This window comes from Manis javanica, chromosome 17 (genome assembly GCF_040802235.1).
Source record: "Manis javanica isolate MJ-LG chromosome 17, MJ_LKY, whole genome shotgun sequence".
Lineage (NCBI taxonomy): Eukaryota > Metazoa > Chordata > Mammalia > Pholidota > Manidae > Manis > Manis javanica.
In genome coordinates, this window is record NC_133172.1 from 18,412,868 (window position 1) to 18,428,178 (window position 15,311).

The following is a 15,311-nucleotide window of genomic DNA, read 5'->3' on the forward strand; positions in this document are numbered from 1 at the left end:
AGATTCCAAACATCTTGGAAAATAAGGGCCTTTATTATTTTATTATTATTATTTTTTTATTAAGGAGGGCCTTTATTATTTTATAAAACAGCTAGTGTCACTAAGGCAAGGAGGTCAACTCCACAATGGTCAATGCATCAGTTGAAAGGTGTCCTCATGGACTAAGATTTCATGGCATGTTGGCAGCGTCATCCCTCAAGGTGGCAACATGGCTGCCAGAGTTCCAGCCATCATCTCCTATAGCTACAAAACACTTCAACTTTATACTTTCTTTTCCTAAATTCCTACACTGCTCCCCCTCCCCCATATTTTAAGGGTTTAGCCTCTCTTATTTTACTGTTGGTAGTTACTAGAGGAATTCCTGCTCTCAGCTTTGAGGATTATAGTCTCTCCTAACTGCAGATGAAAGAAATTACAGGAATAAAAGTAGAAAAATTATCTTTCTTTGCAGCTTCAGAAAATCAGACATCCCTCAGCATCATAAAACTCCTCTTGCAAATACTCTTTGTGCCATAGTGACCTCAGAGATGACTGGTACATCTCAAGAAAGGAAACTCTAACATTCCAAAATCTGTAATTCTGCTTTGTTGTCTTACTTGATAATTTACTACTCTGGGAATAATACATAAATTATCATGAAAATTCTGAAAAGGATAAATATGAGTCTTTTCTTAGTTAAACCAGAAGAATATTACCACCCCTCTTCTCCCACATGGATGAAAGGGAAAGCAAAACACGGCTTCTGTTATGATTCTGCTTTGACTAAGAGTTTGAGAGTTGAATTCCACATCCATTAATGCTTCCCCACACTGCCTTACTTTCTGTGGGAAGCAGAAAAGGGAAATTTCTTTCCCTTGTTCTACTTTTTAAGAGCAAAAGCATTTTACCGCAGAAACCTCCCTGCTAATCACGCCCCAGCAGACTTCTCCTCACATCTTCTTGGCCAGGAGTATGTCACAGCCCCTTGCAAAACCAGTCACTCACAAGTAGACTGGAGAACTATGACTGGCTTAGACCACTTCCTGAACACATGGACAGAGCTAATGCACAAGCTAATAAAATCAGGCTCTGCCTACAAAGAAAAGAGGAGGAAAATGGATTTTTTAAAAATTGATAATGCAGATTCCCAGTTCTGCTGCTGGTTGTATGGCTGCTTCTGTAATTGTCCCACCTCTGGCCTGGCACTTTGATTCTGATTTTCTGCCTCAGGTTGAATGAACCCCAAATACCCAAGCCTCATGGATTAGGAGCCTCTAGAGGTGGGGGTGGCTTCTCAGTGAGAGAAGCACTTGCCCATCTCCCTTGAGGGGGAAGTACCTAAGCTTGAGTGCTTGATATCTCTGAGGCTTTATTATCAATCAGACCTTTATTACAAGTGACTGAAACCCAAACCAGCTTAAGCATAAAGGGAACTTACTGGTTCTTATAATGGAGAAAAGCCAGGGGAGTTGGATTTCAGGTATGGCTGAATCCCTGTGCCCAAATTATACGAGACTGTGCTTCTCTCCCTCTCTCACCTCTGCTTTCCTCAATATTGATTTCATTTCCAGGCAAGTCCTCCCCTCAGCAGTAGCTCCAGCCTTACAGATAAGTAAGGGAATGGCAGAACAAAAACAGCCTTCCCAGCAGTACCAGCAAAAGTCCTGCAAGTGTCTGTCGTGGGCTTTCCTTGAATGATGTGCTTATTTCAGAAGCTGGGGAATGGGGTTGGCATCACCCAGATCACACAAAAAAGAAGGGAAGGATGCTCCCCAAGAGAAAAAGAAGGTGAGGAAGTAAATGCTCATCAGCCTATCACATCTCTTACTTATATAGAGAGCCCCAGGAAGCATCAACCTATCCTATTTTACCATCAAGAACAGCTCAGTTGCTAACAGGATGATAAGGGGCTAAATCAGCTGGGGGTGGCCACGGAAGGCATCTTGGAAGCGGAAACATTGGAAGCAGAGCCCTGAGGCATAAAGGACAGTGAATGCTCCAGGCTAGGGATCTGCAAGGACAAAACACTTGAGGAAAAGCAACGTCTGAGGGATGAGTAGGTGATGAACAATGAATGCCCACCGGGAGAAGTGTACACAGGAGCCCCATCTTCCTATTCAGAAGGAAGCAACAGCCCTCAAAGTAATGGAGAAGCTGGGGTGGTCTGTAGTCTTTGCAAGGAAAGTGGGGAGTATATATGTTGCCTGAAAGGAGAAGGCATGTTTGGACTCCCAGAAACCAGGAGGAAGGGCTGACCGTGAACCCTACCTTAGGGACCACGCCTCTCCTCCCTCCCTCCACTCCTGAGGCTCCTGGGGCAGCCCAGAAACCCTCCCCCAGTCCAAAGCTGCTTCTCGTCTTCCTGTCCCCTGCCTCTCCCAGCCCCTTTCCCACCTCATTCTCACTTCCTTTTTTCTGTTCTTCAAACACCCCAAGAATGTCCCCACCTCAGGGCCTTTGCGCCTGCTCTTCTCTCTGCCTGGAACACCCTTCTCTGAGAAGTTTGCAAGCCTGGCTCCTTCTTAGCTGTCAAGTATCCCCTCCTCAGAGCTGCACTCTGGACACCACCACTGATTCACCCACCCCCAGCACCCTCACATAACACAATCACAGCCCTTTCCCACGCACACCACCCTGCTTTACTTCCTTTCTCTGAGACGTTCACGTCTGTGAGCCTGTTGTGGTTACCGCTGTCCCCCTAGTGCCCAGCACAGACCTTGACACGGAGTAGGTGCACAGATCCAGCAGCTCAGAGTCCCTCGGTGCCAGGGAACTTACCCCAGCTGTGCCCCCTGTCTGTTCCTCCCTGTGATAGCGGCCTCTCTGGGCCTCCGTTCCCTCCTCTGTAATATGGGCACAACATAGACCATCTCAGAAGACTACCTCTCCAAGGCACAGAAGGTGCAGGGAGCTTGACCCACAGTAGGTGCCCCACAAGGGTCAGCCACTATTATTATCAATAGAACCCCGGGGCTTTGTGAAATCTTTGGAAGAGAGCTGGACACAGTGGTTACCTATCTATGACTCCAGGGTCTAGATTTCAGCCATGACTTCCTGGCTATGTGACCCTGTTCAAGTGACCGCCCTATGCTGGAGTTGTTTCTCTCTATAAACAGGGCTCACTGCAGCACCACCACACTCCTCCACTCCCCATCTCACACACACACACACACACACACACACACGGAGCCATGGTGTAGGTTTAATGAGCTCATGCAAATGAAAGTGTCTGGTGCAGAACTCCAGACAGCAAATGGAAGGTGATTTATGATGTGATTTGTTCAGTCAGCTACCATCTAGAGAGGGGGTTCTTGGCAGGATGTGAGACTTATGGCCTGGGTCTGGCTTCACCTCCAGCCTTACCCCCACGCTTACCTCAGCTCTGAAGGGACAACTAGGGGCTGCCCTGTAATGTAGGGAGGATGGGGATAGTGAGCATCAGCCTCAAGGAGCTCCCTGCCCTGCCCAAGCTGTCACCAGGTGGGGGCAGCTGGATTGAAAGGGCTTCCACAACTCTGGGATGGGCCTTATGACCAGGGGCATTGTGGGGGAAGTGGGGGAGGCCAGAACAGGAAGTTCCCTGGCCACTGAGCCAGACCTCTGTCTCTCTGTCTCTGTCTCTCTCAGTCTCTCAGAGTACAGTGGTCTTAACTCTTTAGGTCCCTGAGGGATGAGAGACAGGGACTTGGAAATGCAAGAGGTTTTTTTAGACATTGGTATTTTTTTTCACAAATTGCTAAGGTCTGCAACAAAAATATGAAGTCTGATACCATGTTCTTGCTTTTGGAAATATTTGCAAGTAAGGATGTGGAAAAATACCAAGTGAAAAAGCATTGCTATCCAATTAAAAAATTGGGCAAAAAACCTGCACAGACACCTCACCAGAGAAGACATACAAATGGCAAATAAACATTTGAAAAGATGCTCAAATGCAAATTAAAACCATAATGATATACCACTACACACCTATTAGAATGCTCAAAATCCAAAACACTGACAACACCAAATACTGGTCAGGATGTGAAGCAACCGGAACTCTCATTCATTGCTGGTGGGAATGAAAAATGGTACTTCCCGTACAACCAGGCAATTGTGCTGCCTGGTATTTACCAAGAGGGGTTGAAAACTTATATCCACATAAAAACCTGCACACTTATGTGTAAAACACCTTTATTCAGAATTGCCAAAACTTGGAAATAACCAAAATGTTCTCCAGTACATGAATGGATAAAATAAACTGTGGTACATCCAGACAGTGGAATATTATTTAGCACTAAAATAAAATGAGCTATGGAGAATAGAGCAGACACTTCTCCAAAGAAGAAATTCAGATGGCCAACAGACACATGAAAACTTCTTCCACATTGCTAATTATCAGGGAAATGCAAATTAAAACCACAGTGAGATATCACCTCACACCAGTTAGGATGGCCAACATAGAAAAGACAAGTAACAACAAATGCTGGTGAGGATGTGGAGAAAGGGGAACCCTCTTACACTGCTGGTGGGAATATAAGCTAGTTCAACCATTGTGGAAAGCAGTATGGAGGTTCCTCAAAAAACTAAATATAGAAATACCATTTGACCCAGGAATCCCACTCCTAGGAATTTACCCTAAGAATGCAGGATCCCAGTTTCAAAAAGACATATGTACCCAGCACTATTTACAATAACCAAGATATGGAAGCAACCTAAGTGTCTATCAGTAGATGAATGGACAAAGAAGCTGTGGTACATATACACAATGGAATATTATTCAGCCATGAGAAAAAAACAAATCCTGCCATTGCAACAACATGGATGGAGCTAGAGGGTATTATGTTCAGTGAAATAAGCCAGGCGGAGAAAGACAAGTACCAAATGATTTCACTCATTTGTGGAGCATAAAAACAAAGCAAAAACTGAAGGAACAAAACAGCAGCAGTCTCACAGAACCCATGAATGGACTAACAGTTACCAAAGGGAAAGGGACTGGGTACGGTGGGTGGGAAGGGAGGGATAAGGGAATAAGGGCATTACAATTAGCACACATAACATGGGGATGTGCACAGGGAAGGCAGTACAGCACAGAGAAGACAAGTAGTGACTCTATAGCATCTTACTACACTGATGGACAGTGACTGTAATGGGTATGTGGTGGGGACTTGATAATGGGGGGATTCTAGTAACCACAATGTTGCTCATGTGATTTTATATTAATGAGACGAAAAGAAAAAAAAGAAAAAAAGAAATGAGCTATCAAACCATGAAACACGGAGAAACCTTAAATGCATCTGGCTAAGTGAAAGAAGCCAGTGTGAAAAGATGACGTGCTATATGATTCCAACTACACGGCATTCTGGAATGGGCAAACTATGGGGACAATAAAAAGATCAGTAGTTGCCAGGGGTTACCAAGGAAAAGGGGATGAATGGCCCAGCACAGAGCATTTTTAGGGCACTGATTCTACTCTGTACAGCACTACAAAGATGCCATCATCATTTTTGTCCAAATATGTCACCTATTTTTCTAAACCCATAAAATATACAACACCAAGGATGAACTATGAAGTAAACCGTGGACCTTGGATGAGGATGTGTTAATGTGGGCAAATGGACCACTCTGGTGGGGGATGTTAATAATGGGGAGGCTGTGCCTGCGTGGGGACAGGGGGCATATGAGGACTCCCTGTACTTTCCACTCAATTTTGCTTTGAACCTAAAATCGCCTTAAAAACTGACGCTTTTTTTTAAATGCACAGCTTTCAACCACAGTGGGTTTCAAACTTTCCTGACACTAAGAAAGTCACTTTACATCATAACTCAGGATGATTACATGCAAGAAAGGATGTTTTAATAGCAGGAAAAAGTGGGAGGGGGTTTACCTTCAGACTATTCCTTCACACAGAATACATTTGACTTGATGGAAACATCAGAGTTTTGCTTTTTAAAAATTCTGCAGCAGACAGATGGAGATTCAGGCATGGATAACAGGCACAGGTAGGGGAAGCTAGTTCTGTGGGATTCATTTCATTCATTCACTCAATCATTCAACAAAGCTACACGGGATGCTGGGGTGCCAGCTACAGTGGAGCCAGCTCCTGTGAACCGGCAAGAGCCAATTGTTAGATTCTTCAGGAATTTTAGTTGAAATCACATTGGTGGCTTGAAATTGGCCATCATGGAAATCAGCAAATGCTATCAATCAAAACCCCCCACCTCATCTTACCCCGTAGCTGGTTGTTAAGCATTCGTGAGCATATTACTCATCAGCAGGACTAAGATCTGGTCCCTGCTCTGACAGAGCTCATGTTCTTAAGGGTAGGCAGGGCATAGTTTGCTGAAATAACCACAAAAGTAAATGTAAACATGATAACTGCTATGAAGGAAGAGTATAGGAATCCGTGAGGGCACATAGCACTGGGGCTCCAAGAAGGCCTCCCTGAGGATGTGACTTCTGAGCAGAGACTTGAAGGATGTGAGGATTGAACAAGGTAAAGAATGCCAGGTGGCAATCTCAGCTTCCAGTTCAATGGAATCATTGCGTGTCTCCTAGTGGAAGCATTATTTCCTTTGGAACTAAGACCTCCAGACCAGCAAAGCTCCAAGTTGGGGGACAGGCAACAAGAGTTTTGATGGTGCAGCACTAGGAGTATTACTGAAAGGAGCAACTCCCATTTCACTCCTTGATTCTTGAGCCCATGAATGCTGCCTAGAGAAAGACAATACCATGTTATCAGCCACTGGTCTAGAGGTTATACCACATCCTGAAGGACATTGCTCTAGCCTCACAAGTGTGCCACATAGCCAGCACGGTAACCAAATGGTCAAAAGTCCACTCCAAGTTCCAGGTCTGGGTCAGAAGCAGTAAACACATGGCACCCTTTCTTTCCCACTGAATGCAACTATAGAGTCAGAACAGAATGCATGGCCCAGCTATCTGAGGATAATGAAATGTCGTTTGCAATAGTTGGACTGGGGAAGGACACAAGAATTCAATGTACACTGTGAAGAAATAAATTTCTATTGTTTATAAGCTACCTAGTCTTTGGTATTTTATTATAGCAGTTGCACGGACTAGGAATAAACTAGGACACCATCCCATATTCACTTTGCCCTCAGCAGTCACCTCATCCAGTCATGGATCATTGGCGAGCTTTGAATCAATGGTGAGTTTACCATTTTATTTTTTTCCTGTATCCCCTGACCAGGACTCAACACAGTCCAGATCCAGAAGTGAGCACTGTGGCACAGAGAGAAATCTTGGATTTGGAAAATTTTTATTTGTTTTTCTTGCCTAATTTTTCTGGTTAGAACTTCCAGTATTATGCTGTACAGAAGTGGTGAAAGTGATCTTTCCAATGATCTTTGTTTTGCCTTGTTCCTGATCTCAGAGGCAAAGCTTTCAGTCTTTCACCATTGAGGATGACTTTTGCCCTGGGTTTTTTCTTGTATGGCTTTTATTATGCTGAGGAAATGTCCTTATATTCCTAGTTTATTGAGTGTTTTTTATCTTGATGTTGAATTTTGTCAATGCTTTTACTGTATCAACTGAGATGATCATGGCGTTTTTTTCTCCTTCATTAATTTCTGTGGTGTGTTACACTGATTGATTTTTGTATGTTGAACTATCTTTACATTCCAGTAATAAATCCCACTTGGTCATAATGTATAATCCTTTTAATATACTGCTGAATTGGGGCTGCCAGTATTTTGTTGAGGATTTCTGTGTCAGTGTATGTAAGGGATATTGGTCTCTAGTTTTCTCTTCTTGTAGTGTTACCAGGTATCAGGTATGCTGGCCTCATGGAATGAAATAGGACATGTTCCCCTTTCTTCAACTCTTTTGTATTTAAGTTTTTGAGGATTGGTATTAGTTCTTTAAATGTTTGGTAGGTTATACCAGCAAAGCCATCAGGTCCAGGACTTTTCTCTGTTGGGAGATTTTTTATTACTGATTCAATCTCCAAATGGGTGATAGGTCTATTCATATTTTATATTTATTCATGATTTAGTCTTGTTAGGATTTCTGCTTCAAGGAATTTGTCCATTTCATCTAGGTTATCCAATTTGATGGTACATGATTGTTCCCAGTACTCTTATAATCCTTTTTATTTTCATATAATCAGTAGTAATGTCCCCACTTTCATTTCTGATTTTAGTCTTTTGAGTCTTCTCTCTTTTTTTCTTAGTCCATCTAGCTAAGGACTGGCAATTTTGTTAAACTCTTGAAAGAAGCAACTTTTAGTTTCTCTATTGTTTTTCTGTTCTCTTTTTGGCTAATCTCTTTTCTAATCTTTATTTTTCCTTCCTTCTTTGAGCTCTTGGTTTAGTTTGTTCTTCTTTTTCTAGTTTCTTAAGTTGCAAAGTTGGGTTGTTGATTTGTAATCTTTCTTGTTTTTTTAAGATAAGCATTTATAGCTATAGATTTCCCTCTAGCATTGCTTTCAACTGTATCCCATAAATTCTGGTATATTGTGTTTTCATTTTTATTCATGTGTAAGTATTTTCTAATTTCCTAATGATTTCTTCTCTGATATGTTTTATTAAGAGTGTGTTTAATTTCCACAATTTTGTGAATTTTTCATTTTGTATTATACCCATCTTTTAATATTTAATTAGACTAAATGTGTGGCTTTACATATGTCATATCCTGGAAAATGCCCTATACACCCTTGAGAAGGATGTGTATGCTGTTGTTCTTGGTTAGTTTTATATATCTGTCAGACCTAGTTAGCTTATCATGTTTAAGTGCTCTATTCCCTTACTTATCTTTTGTCTGGTTGTTTTGTTCATTATTGAGAGGGGGAGACTTTAATAAATTTCCAGTTATTGTAGAGTGATCTATTTCTACCTTCAATTCTGTCCATTTTTGCTTCATGTATTTTCATGGTCTATAATCAGGCGTGGAAAGGTTTATAATTATTATCTTTTTGCCATATTATACTTTTTATTAATATATAATTTGCTTGTCTTTTGAACATTTTTAATTTAAAGTCTATTTAATCTGATATTAGTATACCACTTCTGTTCTTTTTGGTTACCATGTTAATGGAATTATCTTTTTCCATCCCTTCACTATCAATTTATTAGTGTCTTTGGATCTAAAATGTGCCTGTTATAGACAGTATATGTTTTTATCCAGTCTTCCAATCTCTGTCTTTTGATTGGAGAGTTTAATTCATTTACATTAAAGCAATTACTTGTTAAAGAGGGACATATTTCTGTCATTTTCCTACTTGATTTCCATGTCTTCCAGCTTTATAGTTTCTCACTTCCTGCATTGCTGTCTTCTTTTGTATTTAGTTGATTTTTTTGTAATGAAATGTTTAAGTTTCTTTCTCCTTTCCTTTTGTGTATATTCTATACTATTTTCTTTGTGTCTACAAGGGGGATTATATTTAACATCCTAAAGTTATAACATTCTAATTTGGGTTTATACAAGCTTAAATTCAATAACAAAAAGAAACCTATGCTCCTTTACAGGTCTGATTGTTGATATCACAAAATTGTATTTTTATACACTGTGTACCCAAAAACAAGTAATAATTTTTTAAATGCATTGTATATAAATTATGTAGAAAACAAATGTGGAAATACAAACCAAAGTTGCAATACCAACTTTTAGACTAATGATTTAAAAATGTTAGTCTCTTAGATCATATATGAAACAAGAAATGCAGTTCAAATCACTATTAAAATAATATTAGCTTTTTAATTGTCCATGTGTAACATTTGATTTACAATAGTTATATATAGTCTCTATACCCATTCCTGGCACTCATCTCTTAAAAATACTTGGGATTTTCTGTGATAAGAGTGATAAAGATGGCTTTTGCTATGCTAATGAGGTAAATTTTGGAAAAGTTGGGGCTGGTTGCTAGTGGAGCCAACCATGTGATTATAGTATTGAAACTTTCAGTCGTACCATTCACCACCTCTAGGGAAGAGGGGCTGGAAATTGAGTTATAACACCAATGGCCTATGATTTAATCAATCATGCCTATGTAAGAAAGCCTCCATAGAAACCCAAAAGTATGGAGGTTCATAGAGCTTCTGGGTTTGTGAACACATGGAGATTTGGGGAGTGTGCCACACTTGGAGAGGGCACGGAAGCTCCACAACCTTTCCCCATATCTTTCCTATGCATTTCTTCCATCTGGCTGTTCCTAAATTATATCTTTTTAGAACAAACCAGTAATCTAGTTACCAAAATGTTCTTTTTAGTTCTAGAAAAATAATCAAACCCAAGGAGGGAGTTGATGTAACCTCCAATTCATAGCCAGCCAGTCAGAAACACAGGTGGCGACCTGGATTTGTGGTTGGTGTCCGAAAGGAGTGGGGCAGTCTTGCAAGATTAAGCCCTTAAACTGTGGAATCTGATGCTATCTTTGGGTAGACAGTGTCAGAATTGTTGAATTGTAGGACACCCAGCTGGTGTGGGAGAATTGCTTGGTGTGGGTGAAACAATATACGTCAGAATTGGGTGCAGAATCTCACAATGTACTTACCTTCATTGAGATCTTTATTTCTTCATATGGCTCCCAGTTACTGTCTAGTATCCTTTCACTATGCTCTGCAGGTCCCCTTTAAGCACTTCTTGCAGGATAGGTCTAATGGTAATGAATTCCCTAAGCTGTTTTTTAAAGCTTGGAATGTCTTAATTTCTCTCTCATTTTTGAAAGAGAGTTACTGGATATACAGTTCTTGGCTGACAGGATTTTTCTTTTAGCTCTTTGAATGTATCAGCCAGCTGTCTTCCAAGGTTTCTGATGAGAAAATACGGTGATAATCTTATTGAGGATCTCTTGTGTGTGATGAGTCACTTCTCTCTTGCTGCTTTCAAGATTTTTTTTCCCTTTGGCTTTTGAAAGTTTGATTATAATGTGTTTCAGTGTGGTTCTCTTTGAGTTCATCCTACTTGGAGTTTGTTGTTTGTATTAGATATTTATACTTTTAGATGTTTATATTCATGTCTTTCATCAAACTTAGGAAGTTTTCAGCCGGTATTTCTTGAAACAGTGTCTCTGAGCCATTCTCTCTCCTCCTCTGGCACTCGCTCAGTGTGTATGTGCGCCTGCTTGATGGTGTCTCATGGGTCCCTTAGGCTCTGTTCACTTTGCTTCAACATTTTTTCTTTCTGGTCCTGACTCAATAATTTCCACCATCCTATCTTCAAGTTCACTGATTCTTTCTTCTGTCTACTCAAGTTGGTCATTGAATCCTTCTAGTGAATTTTTCACTTCCACTATTATGTTTTTTAGTTCCAGAATTTCTCTTTGGCTTCTTTTCAGATTTGTTGTCTTTATTGATATTTCCATTTTGTTCATACATCATTTTGTTGACTTCCTCCATATACTCTTTTAATTGCTTATGCTTCCTTAAAACAGTTGTTTTAAGGTCTTTCTCTATTAGATTTGTCCCCGGGCATTTTTCAGGGACAGTTTCTATTGCTTTCGTTTTTTTCCTCTGAATGGGTCATGTTTCCCTGTTTCTTTGTATGCCTTGTGATTTTGTTGTTGAAAGCTGGACATTTGAATCTAATAATGTAACTCTGGAAATTAGGTTTCCCTATTCCAAGGGTTTGCTTTTTGTTTTTGTTTTTCTTTTTGTTTTTGTTTTTGTTATTTCATTGTTGTAGGCTGTCCCTGAGCAGAAAATTGGCCTGGGGTATAAATGTACATCGTTTGAGGTCTTTTCTGAGTTTCTGCTTATCCCTGAGTATTCAAAGTAGAATACTTCAAACAAGTTTCTAGTTTTCTCTGTATAGGTAGTTGTTTTTGAATGTCTTAGTCTTTATTATCTGGCTCCTAAAAGAGGGGAAAGAGAAAAATCAAGATGGAAAAACAGGCACTAACCCTTTAAATGCCCTGGAAGTCACTTCAGCTACAGGAGATAGGCTTGCCACAATGGGATGGGGGGAGGGGATAGGTGCAAAAATGCCTTCCTGCGTCTTTGTCTGCATCTCTGCATCTTTGTCTGCATCTCTGCAATCAGAAGCAGCAATTAGTGATCAGAGCACATATCTTCAATATTTGAAGCACAAGGTGTTTTTCCCCACCCTCCTCCTGCAGAGTATATGCAAGCTGCCTCAGGAACATGTACACAGCTGCCTGCCACAGGGCTGCTACTGTGCCAAGAGCTGAAATTGACTGAAGTTAACCACAATTTACCTTCCAAGCCTTCTCCTGGAAGTTATCAGCATTTAAAAACACCAGAGTTACAAAATAGTTACACCAGACAGATTCTATCTGTACAATAGTTGTCAAAGTGGGGAGACAGATTCCTGATGCTTCCTACTCTGCCACCTTCCCAGAATCTTCCCAGGGTTTCTTTCTGAGGTGATAAAATTTTCTAAAATTGATTGTGGAAAGGGTTCTACATATCTGTGAATATACTAAAAAGCATAGACGTGTACACCCTAAAGATGTGACTTGTATGGTATGTGAATTATGGCACAAAAAAGCTGTTACAAAAACAAACAAGAAAAGAGAAGGAGCAGAATGCTGCCCTTTTATGAGGGAAGCAGTTCAGTGTAATCTACCCGCCATCATCAAGCGCTGAGACACCTGGGGAATAGGGCTGTATCAGGGATTCAGTGTTGGTCTCTGATGCTGGCCGACTGGGCACTTTTCAGTAGCAGTACTCAGATCAGCCTTGGTGAGGTGACGTTCTTGTTGCTGAGCCCATGTACAACTTCCATCGCTGCCACCTTGGCTACACTGTTAATGAACCAGTTGGGCAATGATAGGAGCAGCTGGGGAAAGTGGCCGACTGATGTCCACAGAATGGGTTATCCTGTCTTCCTAAAATCTTATTTTCTGAAGTCACTTTTTGATGAGCATTCACATGGGACACACTCATCTTCCCACTGTAGAGAAGTCTATCCATTTACCTCTTCACTAGATCTCCTTGTACCAGTCTCTGACCATCTAGCCAAGCTATTTTCAACCAGTCTCTATTTAGCCAAACTATTAGTCACAACCCATGAATTGATGTGGATCCATATTTCTGGACATCTTTCCTTCTAGTCAAAAATGGGCAACCAGATGCATTGCTCTTATTTCTGCCCATTAGGACAGTCTCCCTTTCTCCCTGTCCTTCAGGAGTGTCCAAGAATGGTTCTGTAGTAATACATCTATCCATTTTTGGGTAGTCCTGCAGAACTATAAGTAAACCAGGCCTGAGGGTTTTTTCTTCCTTGGTCAGCTGATCATGGGAAACTCCTCATGAGCCACTGGGTGAGGTTTGAAAGAGAGAAGGCAGTGAGGCAGGAACCAGGACTCTGGACATCTGGCCACTTCCTTATGCAAATTACTTTACCCTAAGACTGCTAAAGCCCAGTCTTTTAGAACATCTACAGATGGCTGCTGTGTATTCCTCACTTTATGTCTTCTTGCCAGGCAACACACAGGTAATGATGGGTAGCTCAATTCTCACAGTTTCTTAGTGGTCCGTGGTCAAGAACTTAGTCTCTACTAAAGCCCAGTAGAAAGCCAAAAAGTGTTTCTCAAACGCAGAGTAATTATTTTCAGAGAATGACGTAACTTTGCTCCAAAATCCTAAAGGCCTACATGTGATTCACCCATAGGGGACTGCCAAGGTCTCCAAATAGCATCCCTATCTCCCACTAACACTTTAAGCACCATCATATCAGCTTGAATCTGTTGCAGAGCTTCCTCTTGTTCTGGGTTCCACTCAAAACTTGTAGCTTTTCAGGTTGCTCAGTAAATGAGTTACAGTAATATTCCCAAATGAGGTATACGTTAACTCCAAAATCCAAAGGGCCTCCCCAGGCATTGTGCCTCTCTTCTAGTGTGGGAACACCAAGTAGAGCAACTTTTCCTTCACCTAGGAAGGAATATCTAAAAATGCCTCAGATCACTGCACCCCAAGAACTTTCACTGAAATGACAGGCTGAATTTTTGTGGGTGGGATTTATTTCCCACCCTCTGGCACGCAAATGTCTTACCAACATGTCTGAAATGGTTGCCACTCCTTGCTCATCAGATCCAATCATAATACTGTCAATGCACTGGATCAGCTTGATGTTCAGTGGAAAAAGCAGGTGAGTGAAGTCAATCCAAACCATACTATGACATAGGCTGGATCACCGATACATCCCTGAGGTGGGATAGTGGAGGTGTATTACTGGCTTTACCACCTGCAAACAGACCTCTTCTGATAGTTCTTACTAACCGGAATAGATACAAAAGCGTGTCCAGATCAATAACTGTATACTAGGTCCCAGGAGGTGTGTTGATTGCTCCAGCAACAAAACCCCATTTGGAACAGCAGGTGCAGTTGGAATCACTGCCTGATTAAGTGCATGATGATCCAGTGTCATTCTTCAAGCTCGCTCTGTCGTCTTCACAGGCTAAATAGGCAGGTTGAATGTGGAGGTGGTAGGAATCACTGCTCTGGTATCTTTCAAATCTTAATGGGGGCACCAATCACTGCAGTCCTTCCAGGACTGAGGTATTTTCATAGGTAGACAGTTCTAGTGGCTTCCACTTGGCTTTTCCTACTATAATATTCCTCACTCCATGGGTCAGAGAACCAGTGTTGGGATTCTTCTAGCTGCTCAAGATGTCTATTCCAATTATGCATTCAGGGTGAGGAAATGTCCACAGGGTAGATTCAGGGACCTATCAGGCCTTTTATGAAACAGACCTTTCCACAAACTCCCTTGATCATCTAACCTCCATAATCCTACTCTGACTAGTGAGCCACAATGCTGTTTAGGAATTTGAAGAATTAGAATCAGTTCAGACCCAGGGTTCAGTAATTCTTGGAAAGTCTGATTATTTCCCTTTACTCGGTGAACAGTGTCCTGGTAAATGGCCACAGGTCAGTTTGGAGAAGTCTAGGAGGAAGATTAATAACATACATTTTTGGAAGTGTTACAGGGTCCTTCCTCCAAGGGACCTGGCCTCTCCGTTAATCAAGGGCTCAGTGTGGGAAGTGACCAAGGAGCCCGGTCCCCTGTTCTGGTCATTCAGGTCAGACTTCCATTCACTAGACCTAGAACTCATCCACTTATTCAGATCAAACAAGGCTTAGTCCACTCCCCACCTATTTCACTTCTAGGGGTACCATGATAAACCAGTGAATGCCAAAGGCAGACTCTTCTCAATACTGTTTTGCCTTCACTACCCACTATGGTAACCATGCTGAGCTCATCTTTAGCATATAAGTCCCACCAGCATCCCTGCCACCTCTAGGTCCCATCATGCCTATTGCATTTAGAGATCCCAGTTCAGTGGTAGCATTTCCACTAGAATTTTTTACCTACAAAGAACAGCCACCATCAAACTCTTCAAGAATATTAGGACTCTCCTCATGAATTTATTT